Consider the following 12,473-nt stretch of genomic DNA (forward strand, 5'->3'; position numbering starts at 1 on the left):
GACTCTGAGGAACAGACGCTTGCAGCCATAATTCATAGCCTTTACAAAGAAAATTACTCATGTTGGGACTGCTACTGCCACACCCAGGTATCCAGACGGGTCAGGAAATAGCGTGACCAATAAAAGCCAAAGACCACAAGGCCACCATGTCCTTCTGCAGAACTCTAGCCCAATTCACTGACTAGAACTGTTTTTTTCTTCTTTTTTTCTAAGCACTTCGGTTCATGAAACTCCTACCAGTGGAGATTTTTTCTTACTTACAGTCTATTTTGATAATATACACTTCACAGTTACTAAGGTGATACATCACTACCCATAAAACAAGGAAGTGTAAACGGACACAAATCACCGTGCCCATCAGGACAGTTATGATAAAAACACAGACAATGACAGATATAAGCAGGGTGTGGACCATTGTAGGCATCACACCCCAGGAGTGCAGGACACTCTGCTCTAAAGAAGAGTTTAGCTGAAGAAGGGTTAACAGAATGCAGAAATTCCACTCCCAGGGATATGCCCAAGAGAAATGAAACATGTCCATGTAGGACACTGTCCATGGATTCTATGACAGGTTTATTCTTTTTTTTTTTTTTAACTTTTTATTGATTCTTTGTGGATATCACAACATGCATCCTGATCCCACTCATCTTCCTGTCCCCTTGCTTCTGCCTTCTGGCCTTGCAACCCCCTCCCCTTGACACACACACACACACACACACACACACACACACACACACACACACACCAAAATTTAAAAGTAAAAGCAAAAACAAAAACAAAAACAAAAGCCCCAAAACAAAACAAAATAAAATCTCTCGGCATAGAAGCTGTTGTGTGGCCCAGTGAGTCACACAGTATAACCTTGGCCCAGTTTGTCACACAGTATACCCTTACGTCCATATATCTTGTAAGTGTTCATTACAATGAGTCATTGGTCTGGTTCGAGGCCTCTGGCTTCTGCTTTCCTATCGATACTGGGCCCTCACTAGGACTTCTCTTGGCTATCCTGTTGTCCTGTTTCATCAAGATCCGGTCCCGTCATACAATCTAGCAGTTCATAGATGAGGCGCATGTTGGGGTGGGCTACCTTATAGTCCTGGTTCTGGGCCTGGGTGGTAGCTGGGCTGGTCAGCCTGCCAGCTTCCCCTTATCATCATCACCCAGGCAAGCTCTTCAGCATGGCCCTAACTAGCTCATCAGGCAACAAGGAGCAGGGCAAGTTCTCTTGCTTTTACATCCCTGGGGTCCAACTCACCTACACTCACACTACCTGCATCAGCCAGCTCTACTGTTTGCCCAGGCAAGGTGCAGGGCCCGCTCTTCCAATTGCTGTAGTTGGTGAGGGGCAGGGATAGCTCTTCTGTTCTTATGCCCCTAAGGCCAGCTCTCCCACCTGCCACAGATGGCAAGGGGGGGCATATTTTCCTCACCCATGCCACCACATGGCATACAAGGGAGGGGCAGGGGCTGTTCTTACATCCACAGGACTGGCTAACCTGTGTCCCAGCCAGCAGGGTCAGCTCTAGTGTGCTTCCCAGGAGAGGTTCAGGGCCTGCTCTTAGCCCCAAATGGAAGCAGCACAGGATGGACGTAAGATAGCATGGTGCATATTACTCAGCCAAAAGGGATGTGAAATACTGATGTAGGCTATGGTGTGGGTCAACCTTGAGAATATTGTGCTAAGAGAACACAGCAGTTACAGAAGACCATGTGCTGTATGATTTCATGCATAGGTAATATTTGGAAGAGACAGATTATAATAGTAAGTAGGTTAGTGTTGCCAAAGGCTGGGCTTGTTGGGGTGGCAAGTGACTAACAATGAGTAGCATGTTTCTTTTGTTATTACAAAAATGTTATCAAGTGGATTCTGGTGATCACTGCATAACTTTGTGACTATCCTAGAAGATCTTGAGTGTACAATCTATGCAGATGCTTGATATGGTATGAGAAGCTATTATAAATGTCATAAAATATATCTACTCAGAACTGTCAAGTAGAGGCTGGTAAAGCTTTATTCTTAATCATCAAATCTTTGAAACAACTAAGACATCCTTTATAGATTGCTGGATATACTGTGGAATCTACAGCATATTGAATTTCACTTAATGCTAACAAGTCATGAAAAGACATGGATGGACCTCAAATTCGTGTCTCTAAGTGAAAGAAGAGAGTCTGCAAAGCTTTTTATTGTGTATGATCCTTGTTGATATTCTGGAAAAATCCTTATTGATGTTCTGGAAAAGATAAACCCATGGAGACAGTAAAAAGTTTTCCAGGCACTAGGGAGTAAGGAAGAATGGACAGGTAGAACATAACAGATTTTTAGATTAGTAAAGGCATTCTATATAATGCTGCAACAGTGGACACATGGCAGTGTGTGTGTGTGTGTGTGTGTGTGTGTGTGTGTGTGTGTGTGTGTGTGCAGAATGTCCAGCAGCAGCAAGGGTGGACTATGGACTTTGGGCAAGTGAACATGGTGAGATAACTCAGCTTGTTGGTAGGGCAAATGTAACAGTCTGGTAGGTGGGGAATGGCAGTGTAATGGAGGATATGTTTATGTAAAGCAGAAGACAAATGGGATCTCTTAGTAGTTCATGCTCAATTTTGATGTGACGCCACAATTAAACAGCCTTTTTAAAAAGCTATTTTTAAAGAAATCACATAGATGGGAAAAAAATCACTTAGCATCCTGACTTTGCACACATACAAGATCATTCATTCAACAGTGTGACTTGTGGGAGTCTCTGCAAATACCAGGGTTGGCAAAGTAAAGATCTTGAGGCAAGAAGGAAATCCAGTTCAACATGACTCAGTAGCTGGTGTTGGTTCAAATGTCTACAGTCTGATTTATTATAGGCATATATAAATGCACAGAACAATTTGGAAAAAAGTTTTCTAGTGTAACATAATCCTGTGTGTACAATAAGACATAATTACATCGAAACTCTTCTCAAAGTACATGTCATTTCTTCCATGGAGATGGATTCTAGAGATAGGCTGCATGTGTTATCTTAAGAGCCTAGGGGAGGATCTGGTGTGATCTCAGTCATACAGTGTAGAGGTCATCTGGACTTTTAGCTGTCTCTGGTCCTGGTTGTGGGAGCTTGGGGGAGTCAGGTATGGCCTGGCCCTACAGATAGCTATTAGCCACCTCCATTCTCAGCCTTCTGAGCAGAAAACGGGTTATACATCTTTTCCCTTGAAAAGACAACCCTGCTTATTTAACATTCCTGGTTTCTTTAGTGCTATCTGTGAGCACAAGGACCTTTGTGTTCCCAACAGTGACTAATATTCCTGTTTTTATAAGATTGCCTTTTTTGTATAGTTTTCAAAGCTGTTACTTCTTCCTTTATCAACACATTTAAACATTTTTTACACCAATAAAGATTTCCTTATATTTGAAAATAGCATCATGGAACTCTATCATATGGAGGATCTATAATTTATTTGAAGATCCCACATTTTAAAAGACACTACAATTTGTGCTATTATAAAGAGTATTATGAAAAACAGCCCTTGTCCTTAGAATTGATTCTTAACCACAACAAAGGGACAACCTTATATTGGATGCTTAATAAGGGTCTGGGACTGAAAGAAGTGCCTTGCAAATGTTACCCTAATTGGTGCTCAAAGAACCTTAGTTCTCAGTTGTTATCACGTGTTCCATTTTATACATGAAGTCATTGAGATTTAGAGATAGTAAAAGATTTTCCTGACTGGTGAAAAGTGGAAGCTTCAATCAAATTTAAGATGATCTGATTTTAAAACTTGAGCTGTTAGCTAGTTTGGTATTGAATCAGCCTATAGATCTTTTAATTAAAAAAAAAATTCTTCAAATAGCTCTTCAGGAAAGTCACACTAATTTATTGTCACTAACAAAAACATAAGCATACTTTCTTCTCATCTGCCCCCTCTGCTGCCTTCCCTTTCCCATCATTCTCATCTTGCTGTCCCCCTCCCTATCTTTAACCCCAGTGATCCCATCTTCGGCTTCTGTGACACACACATATTCCAATACTCTCTCTTTCCCTTGCTCCTCCCTGCTCCAATGAAAGGCCTTAATGTAAGATCTGGAGCTGTCAGTCTGCTAGGCGGTGGAACACTTGAAGATGCACGCAGAAGTCCTTTCTGCAAGGACTAGTCAGTCACAGAGTAAAATGAAGGCCTGACAAGTGGGATTTCATGAAATTAAAAAGCACAGCAAAACAAGCCGTCAACAGAGCGAAGAGGCAGCCTGCACAATGCAATGGGAGGGCCTTTGCCAGCTCGTCATCTGACAGGTCTGTCTCCAGAGTGTACAAAGAGGTTAAAAATTTAAATAACCAAACTAAACCATTCATTCCATGAGTGGGCTAATGAACTGAGTAAACAGTTTTCAAAGGAGAAAGTACAAGTGATGGATATATTTGAAAAGGTATTCAGCACTCTTAACTATTATGGAAATTTAAATTCAAATTACCTCTAGATATCACTTTATCACAGTCAGCGTGGCCATTATCAAGGAAAAAAATAGTAACAAATGTTAGTAAGAATGTGAGGAAAGAGAAAAACTTATACATTGTGAGTAAGAGTGTAAACTAGTGTTGCTGTCATGAAAGATTTCTCAAAAAATGGATATATGGAGATTTAAAAAAAAGAGAGAGATGGATATTCCTCAAAAAAAGGAAGAAGAAGAAAAAGAAGAAAGAGAGAGAGAGAGAGAGAATTACTATACACTCCAGCTATACCAACCTGGGTGTATATCTGAAGAACTTCAAATCAACATAGCACAGAGATACACTTATGTTAGTGTTATAATTTTCAGAGGTCAAGAGACAGAACCAGCCAAGAGTTCCACTGACAGACAACTAGGTAAAGAAAACATGGTACAAAAGCACACAATAGAATTTTATGCAGCTACAGAGAATCAAATTTTGACATTTGCAGGAAAAATGGACAGAATGGAACAGTGTTAAGTGAAATAAGCCGGATTCAAATAATGCTTGTTTTCTTCCAAAGGCAGGATCTAGATTTAAATGTATATACCTATGTGTACACACTTGAATGTATAGGGATGTGACATGAAGCTGGAAAGAGGCTATGAGAAAGGAGGGGCAGAACAATTGCTTTAAACCACTAGAAACTTATGTATAATAAAATGTTATTCAGATCCAAGGCTATGAGATGTATCACCCAGCCAAAAGGCATGGGAGATCACCAGTCATAAAAGACTCAGGTGTTAGCTATGCTGGGTGTTGCCCTTCAAATGCTAGACAGTGACAGAGATGGGTTGACAGGTGCCCTTCAGGAGGAGCCTGGTCTGTGTCTGACCAGCATCTCAGAGATCTGCCCCCCACCCCCAAAGTGCTTCTCTTGAAGTGCCATCCACTAAGCCCTACTGGTCCCTAAGCCCACTCTAAGCTCTAAGACCCTGCACCATCATCCTGCCCACAGCAGTGCTAGGACATTCCAGGGGATGGTGTTCAGAGCTTCTTCACATACAAGAATGTTGGCCAGTGGTTCTCAACCCAATGCTGTGACTTCTTAATACAGCTCCTCATGCTGTGGCAACCTCCCAACCATAAAATTATTTTTGTTGCTGCTTCATCACTGTCATTTTGCTACTGTTATGAATCATAATATAAATATCTGTGCTTTCCAATGGTCTTAGGTGTCCCCTATGGGAGGGTCATCGGACCCTCAAAGGTGTCACGACCCACATTTTGAGAACCATGAATGTAGACCATTCCCTGGGCCTCCCATATTTTGACCTTTAGGGACCTGCAGGTGGAAAACAGGAATTAAGAGAGTTCCCTAGGCTGTCATGATTCACTCCTAAACAGAGATAGGGATCATATTCTGGCTATTTCACCATTCATACCCAGACCAATACAAAGGGCAGTGGCTGCCCCCTTCCCCAAGGACATGTAGGTATGCTGATCTCCCCAGAGATCCCAGACAGCTGCTTTCAGGATGGTTTAGGTAGTTGCTCTACCACAGGGTCTATGGGCAGTTCTCATAGATGCTGAGGGCATCAGTGAGTATGACATCTGCTGTCCTCATTTCCTAAAGTTGAGAGGTAGAGGTCACTGAGATCGTGCAGTTGGAGGAAGAAGTCCAGGCCTCATCTTCATCCATCTCCATCTCATGGATCTCTTACTACAGGCTTGAACTAAAAACCCCATCCATTTTATTGTCATTCCCTTGCATGTGTCGTCTTGCGTGGTTAGTTGGCATGTTCCAGCCTGTAGGAGTCTCACTTAAACCCATTCAGGAGAGGACAGGCTAGATTGCAGAGTTGTTACCTGGAAGGAAAGACAGCCAGACAGCATAGGTCTTGGCTTTGAGGACAACCAAGGCTCATCAATGCTAAAGAAAGTTCCATCTGTAGTGGTGCTTGGATCTTGGTCCTTGAGAAAGTTCAGGGGTAGTGGAATTTTCCTGAGGAGACTTTGATTCTGTCTGGGCTTGGTTTATACTTCCATTCACATGAGCTGGCCCTTTCTTAGTCACTTTTTATGGTTGATACCAGCTCCACCTTGTGATTATTGTCTCTGACCCTGAATGGAACAAAGTTATCACCCTATAGTCTGCTACTGGTGTCAGGCAAACTGAGTAGAAGAGATTTCTCTACCAACTCTGCAAGATTGTAGAGGCTACCTTGTCCTTCTTGACCCCAGGCTCCTCAGTTAAGAACCTGAGATAAGTCTGTCCTTGATTTGAGGGTTAGCACAGCATATGTTGAACAGTCCTCTCCCTGCATAATGGGCCACCCATGGGAAATGTGTTTCTTTTCTTCACTATTTTAGTTCCTGAAGGGCAAGCTAATGCTTATAGAGCCCCGTAGGAGTGGAGGATGCTACACCTTCCTTGGGTGTGATGGTCTTGACTGCTCAATGGACTGAGCCATGGGCTAAATGGCCAACATAGTCCTCAGTAGCACAGGCAAGCTATAGGTAGAGTTCATAGGATAAGGACACTACAGATCCCAAAGTCAAAGCTCCTGAGCTCTATTCTTCCTGTGCCACTGAGCAGGTCATTATGCACTTTCAGCTTTTCTTATCTTATCTATAAAAAGGAAGTGATTCTGTCAATACCTCCCTAAGAAAGGATGTATGTAGGAGGAACAATTTCACAAACCAAAATACTATAGTAGAATGTGGTGATTCGAATAGGTTGTAAAATTTGTGAAAAGGAATTAAAGAACAGGTGTGATGTGTCGTTGATAGTTTTTTACTCTTTTGAGGGGCCCACCACCCAGCTCCAAAATAAATTACACAGAGAAGCTTATTTTTACTTATAAATGTCTGGCCTTAGCTTGGCTTGTAGCTAGCTAGCTTTACTTAATTTATCCTACCTATCTTTGGCCTCAGGAATTTTATCTTTCTCTATTCTTTATACTTTTTCTTTCTTTCTTATTCTTTGTCTGGCTATGTAGCTGGGTGGCTGGGTGGCTGGGTGGCGGGGTGGCGGGGTGGCGGGGTGGCGGGGTGGCGGGGTGGCTGGCCCCTAGCATCCTTTTTCTTCCTCTCTTGCTTGCTCCTACTTCTTTTCCCAGATTTCTCCTTTTATCTATTCTCTCTGCCTGCCAGTCCCACCTATCCTTTCTCCTGCCTCACCATTGGCCATTCAGCTCTTTATTAGACCATCGGGTGTTTTAGACAGCTTCACAGAGTTAAATAAATGCAACCTAAACAAAAGTAGCACACATTAAAATAATATTCCTCAACAGTGATGGTACATGCCTTTAATCTCAGCACTCAGGTGACAGAAGCAAATAGATCTCTGAGTTCAAGGCCAGCCTGGTCTAAAGAACATGTTCCAGCACAGCCAAGCTTAGGCAGTGGAGGAAACCACTGAAAACAGAGAGCTGGTGAAGATGTCATTAAACAAGGGGCCCATATTCCATCCCCAGCAAGCAGTAGAACTTGGCAGCTTCGGCTACATGATTCTAGCTTTAGACTCAAGGATAGAGGGAAGGAGTGGTGGAATCTCCTTCCTCGACTAAGGGAAGCCACTGAGGCCAGGTGTGTGGCAGGGGTGCCCCTTTGTGGAGGCCTAGAGAGGCTGCTGTGTGAAGCTGTGAAGGAGAAACATGGATTGCCTTGGAGACCCCAAGATGTTAGAGATGCCAGAGCCCTGGGATACCTACCAAGAAAATTTGCTAACAGGAAGTGGAAACCGCCTAAGAGAAAGAAGTGTGTTGCAGTCAACAAAGCTGAAAGGAGTTGAAGATCTGAAGAGCGTTTTGACATCAAACATGCAGATGCAGAGTTTGCAGTTTGCCCAGCTGGTTTTCAGCATTGCTATGGTCCATATTTCCTCACTATACTCCCTTTCCTCCATTTTGGAACATTAATATATATCCTGTGCCATTATATGTTGGAAGTATGTGATCTGTTTTCTGATTTTGATTTTATAGGTGATTACAGTTAAGAAATTTCATGAATCTGAGAAGAGACTTTGAATTTTGGACTTTTAAACATTTTTGAGATTGTGATAGCCTATAGAGACTTTTGAAGTTGGACTAAATTCATTTTGTATTATGTTATGGCTATAAGCCTATGGGGGTCATATTGGAGAAATTAATGACTACCCACTACAGGGTCAGGAAGTGGAATGTGGTAATTTGAATAAGTATGGTCCCCATAGACTCATGTGTTTGAATGCTTGGCCCTTAGGGAGTAATACTATTAGGAGGTGTGGCCTTGTTGGAGTATGTGTGGCCTTTTTGGAGGAAGTGTGTTACCAAGGGTGCAGGCTTTGAGATCTCATATGCTCAAGCTACACCCCATATGGCACATGGTCTCCTTCTCTGCCTGCAGATCAAGATGTAGAACTCTCAGCTCCTTCTCCAGCACCATGTCTGCCTGCAGGCCACCAGCCACCATGCTTCCTGCCATGATGTTAATGGACTAAACCTCTGAAACTGTAAGACATCCCAACTAAATGTTTTCCTTTATAAGAGTTGCTATGGTCATCATGTTTCTTCACAGCAATAGAAACCCTAACTAAGACACAGAGTATAGATAGAATAGCAGCAACCTACAAACACAAAGCAATATTGTCTGCTGGGACCTCAGCAACCATCCTGGCTATGCAATAAGATCATGGGATGGGGCTCTTGGTCAACTGTAAGTGGCTAATTAAAATGATATCTTAATGTCCTTGGATCAAAACAACAGAGAGGGATGTGTAGCTGAAGTTTTCCTGGTCCTGCCTAGCCCTCAGTCAGGACAAATCTCTCCTACTCGCATCCCCCAAGTAAACACAGAGACTTATATCACTTATAAATTGTATGGCCATGGCAGGGCAGGCTGCTTGCTATCTGTTCTTATATCTTAAATTAACCCATTTCTATAAATCTATACCTTGCTGCATGGCTCGTGGCTTACCGGTATCTTACATCATGCTTCTCCTCGTGGTGGCTGCCAGCATCTCCCTGCCTCAGTCTTCCACCTCCCAAAGTTCTCCTCCTCCTTGTCCCATCTACATTATCCTTCTTGCCTGGCTACTGGCAAATCAGTGTTTTATGTATGAATTAATCATAGCAACATATATTTCCAGCATACAGGGCATCCCACAGCAGGAATGTGATATGCTCTAAGATAAAATCCAGGGGGTTAGGAGGCTGTATATAAGAGCCAAGTCTGAGATTCTAGTCCCCAGTTAGAAACCACTTCTGCAATAAACACTGACTCAGTTTCCCAACAGGGATCAGGAGCTTCTTTGTGGGGAAGGGTGATTATCTCACAGCCTAATTAGTAGGAAGTTACACAGCCTCTGCAAAGTGGAGGCAAAGACTACTTCAGGATCATTTATCTATGTTAAATTGACAGAACTAATTACTTCTATTTTAAATAGGAAGTCTCAGGAATTTAATTTACAGCGACAGCAGGGTGCTCTCCTCAGGGCAGTGAGGTGAGACTAACCCAGGGTTGTAGATCAGGGGCCTGCATCTGGGTGAGCCTTTTGCCACTAGTGTGAGATGTGACCTAGGATGGGCCATCTAATGTTTCCAGGCTTTACCTGGCCTCAAAAGTGAGACTAACTAAACCTATTACATCTACTAAATAACACAGTCAATAAAAACTGAGTCAGAAAGTATTGGGCCATATTAAAATGCCAAAGTTTGATCATCATTGCTCTCCAGAGGCCCTACCTTCCAGGAGAGTGGAGATTTTCTTTTCTTCTTTGTTTACTATTACCGATCACTATTTTCTACAAGTCTTTGAGTGAACACAGAGAAACAAACATACTTGCAGTGCTATTTCCATAAATACCAAAATGAGTTGCAATTTTTTTTCATGAGACAAGGTCTCACTGGGCTTCTCAGGCTGGCCTTGAACCCCTGGCCTCAAGGCATCCTCCAGCTTTGGCCTTGTAGATGGCAGGGCATATAGGTGCATGCCACTGCACTCAGTTCAATTAGAGTGGTTTCTTTTTTCTAAGATTTATTTATTTTTATTTTATGTACATAAGTGTTCTGTCTACATGTAATCCACATGTATGCTTGGTACCCAAGGAGAACAAAAAAGGGCATTTGATCTCTGTGGCAGGATGCTTCATCCCACTGTGAAACTCCAAGATTGTATTAATAAAATTAACCTTGGGTCAGGGGGTGGAGCCAGCAAGCAGTTGACAAGAACTAGCCATAGAGAGTATGGAGGACCCAGCAATATGGATAGAGAGACACAGGAAGGAGTGGGGAGGGACTTAGAGACTTGGGATCTTTTTGATTGTGGACAGTGTGGAGAGGCTTCCTCTCCTGTTGTATCTCTGGTTTAAAAGGAAGTTCAGCTGGTTGCTTCTCAGCTTCTCTGATCTAGCAGGTTTTCACCCCAACATCTGACTCCTGAATCTTTATTGGTAAGTAGAACAACTTAGATAAAAAACAATATTTGACAGTCATGACTATGGCCTCGCTGTTGATGGTGGGTCAGAAATCCTACCAAGCCAGGTCTGTGCAGTTGGGTGCTGACTGTGGACCACAGGATGCAGAAGGTAGTTAAAATATCATAGTTTTAGGTACGGCTGCTAAACAGACATAAAAGCAACATTTGGCATCCCAATGTGGGGCACAACCACAAAAACAGAGAAACCACACCAGCCAGCTACAGCTCTTGCTAGTATCTGTTCCAGGCACCAATGTGTGGGGGCTCTTCCTGGGGACGGAGGAGGGTGGGCTAGTACTCAGAAATTATGGAAGAGACCTTGAGCTCATTGCTGCAGAGAAACTGAGAAGTCAGCAGATCTGGAGAGATACCTGGGAAATTTTTAAGGAGAGAGCTAAATAACATTAAAAAGAAAAATCTTTCCCACATTAAGAATAGGAAATATCAAATTACAGGAAGTTAGGACTTTGTGTAGTACCAGTACGGGTGACTTGAAAGTGGAAAAAATAAAAAGGGGGATTAGATTTAGCTGGGATTAACATAATGTTGAGTATAATTGCAATCAGTTTGTTAAACCATATTTTATCCTTAAAGAAGTGGTTTTAACTCTGCCAAATATGAAAAAAATTTGACTGATAAGATACTGATTTTTTTTTACCAAGATTGACTTCAGCTCTAAATAGAATAGCATCATATCCAGATGTCAGACAGACAAATACTGAATTTTTAAATTAATTTAAAAAATTAATTGAATCTTTGGCTTTTAAAAATATTAATTCAGAATGTAAAAGGGTGATTAGGTCTTTAAAGGCAAAATCCACACCAATAGATGAATGGATTAGAAATACAGTTGATATTGGACCTAATGCTTATGTTGCTACTTTGATAAGAGAAATTATTTCTAAAAATCAAAATGTCAGATGTTTTTATTGTGATAAGCAAGGTCATCGGAAATGGGATTGTAGGCAAGGCACTCCTAAAAACGTCTTTTTCCAGAAATAATTCAAACAGAAGGCACCAACCTTCTGAAATATGCAGAAGGCATGGCAAAGGCAATCATTGAATTAATGAATGCACATCAATAAGGGGTAGGCAAGGTAACCCTTTGCCATTGGGAAATGCCTTAAGGGGTCTTCCACAGGGCCCAATATCAAATTCAGTAGAATCATTCTCTGTCATCATGGGGGAAACTCATCCACAGAGAAATTAAAAGACTTAATGTCTGTTGTTAAAACCACACTGCTCTGGATGTGATCAAAGATAGAACAGCTTCAACAGATACAACAAAAAATTTAGGAGAGGCCATAAAACAAGTATTTGGGCAAACTGCTATAAATGATCAGAGACCAAAACTAAAAATACAAATAAATGGCATGGAAATAATAGTTTTATTGGACGTAGGTACAGATGTAACAATAATTTCACCAAAATCTTGGCATCCAGATTGGCCTCTTCAGGAGGTAAATGTTCAACTTCTAGAGATTGGAACTTTATTTCAGATAAAGTATAAGATAGATTTTATAGGGCCAGAAGGACAGACAGGAAAATTAAAGCTAGACTTGTCTGACATAGCAATGAACTATGGGGATGTGATTTGTT

The sequence above is a fragment of the Peromyscus maniculatus genome, chromosome 10, assembly GCF_049852395.1.
Source record: "Peromyscus maniculatus bairdii isolate BWxNUB_F1_BW_parent chromosome 10, HU_Pman_BW_mat_3.1, whole genome shotgun sequence".
Taxonomy (NCBI): domain Eukaryota; kingdom Metazoa; phylum Chordata; class Mammalia; order Rodentia; family Cricetidae; genus Peromyscus; species Peromyscus maniculatus.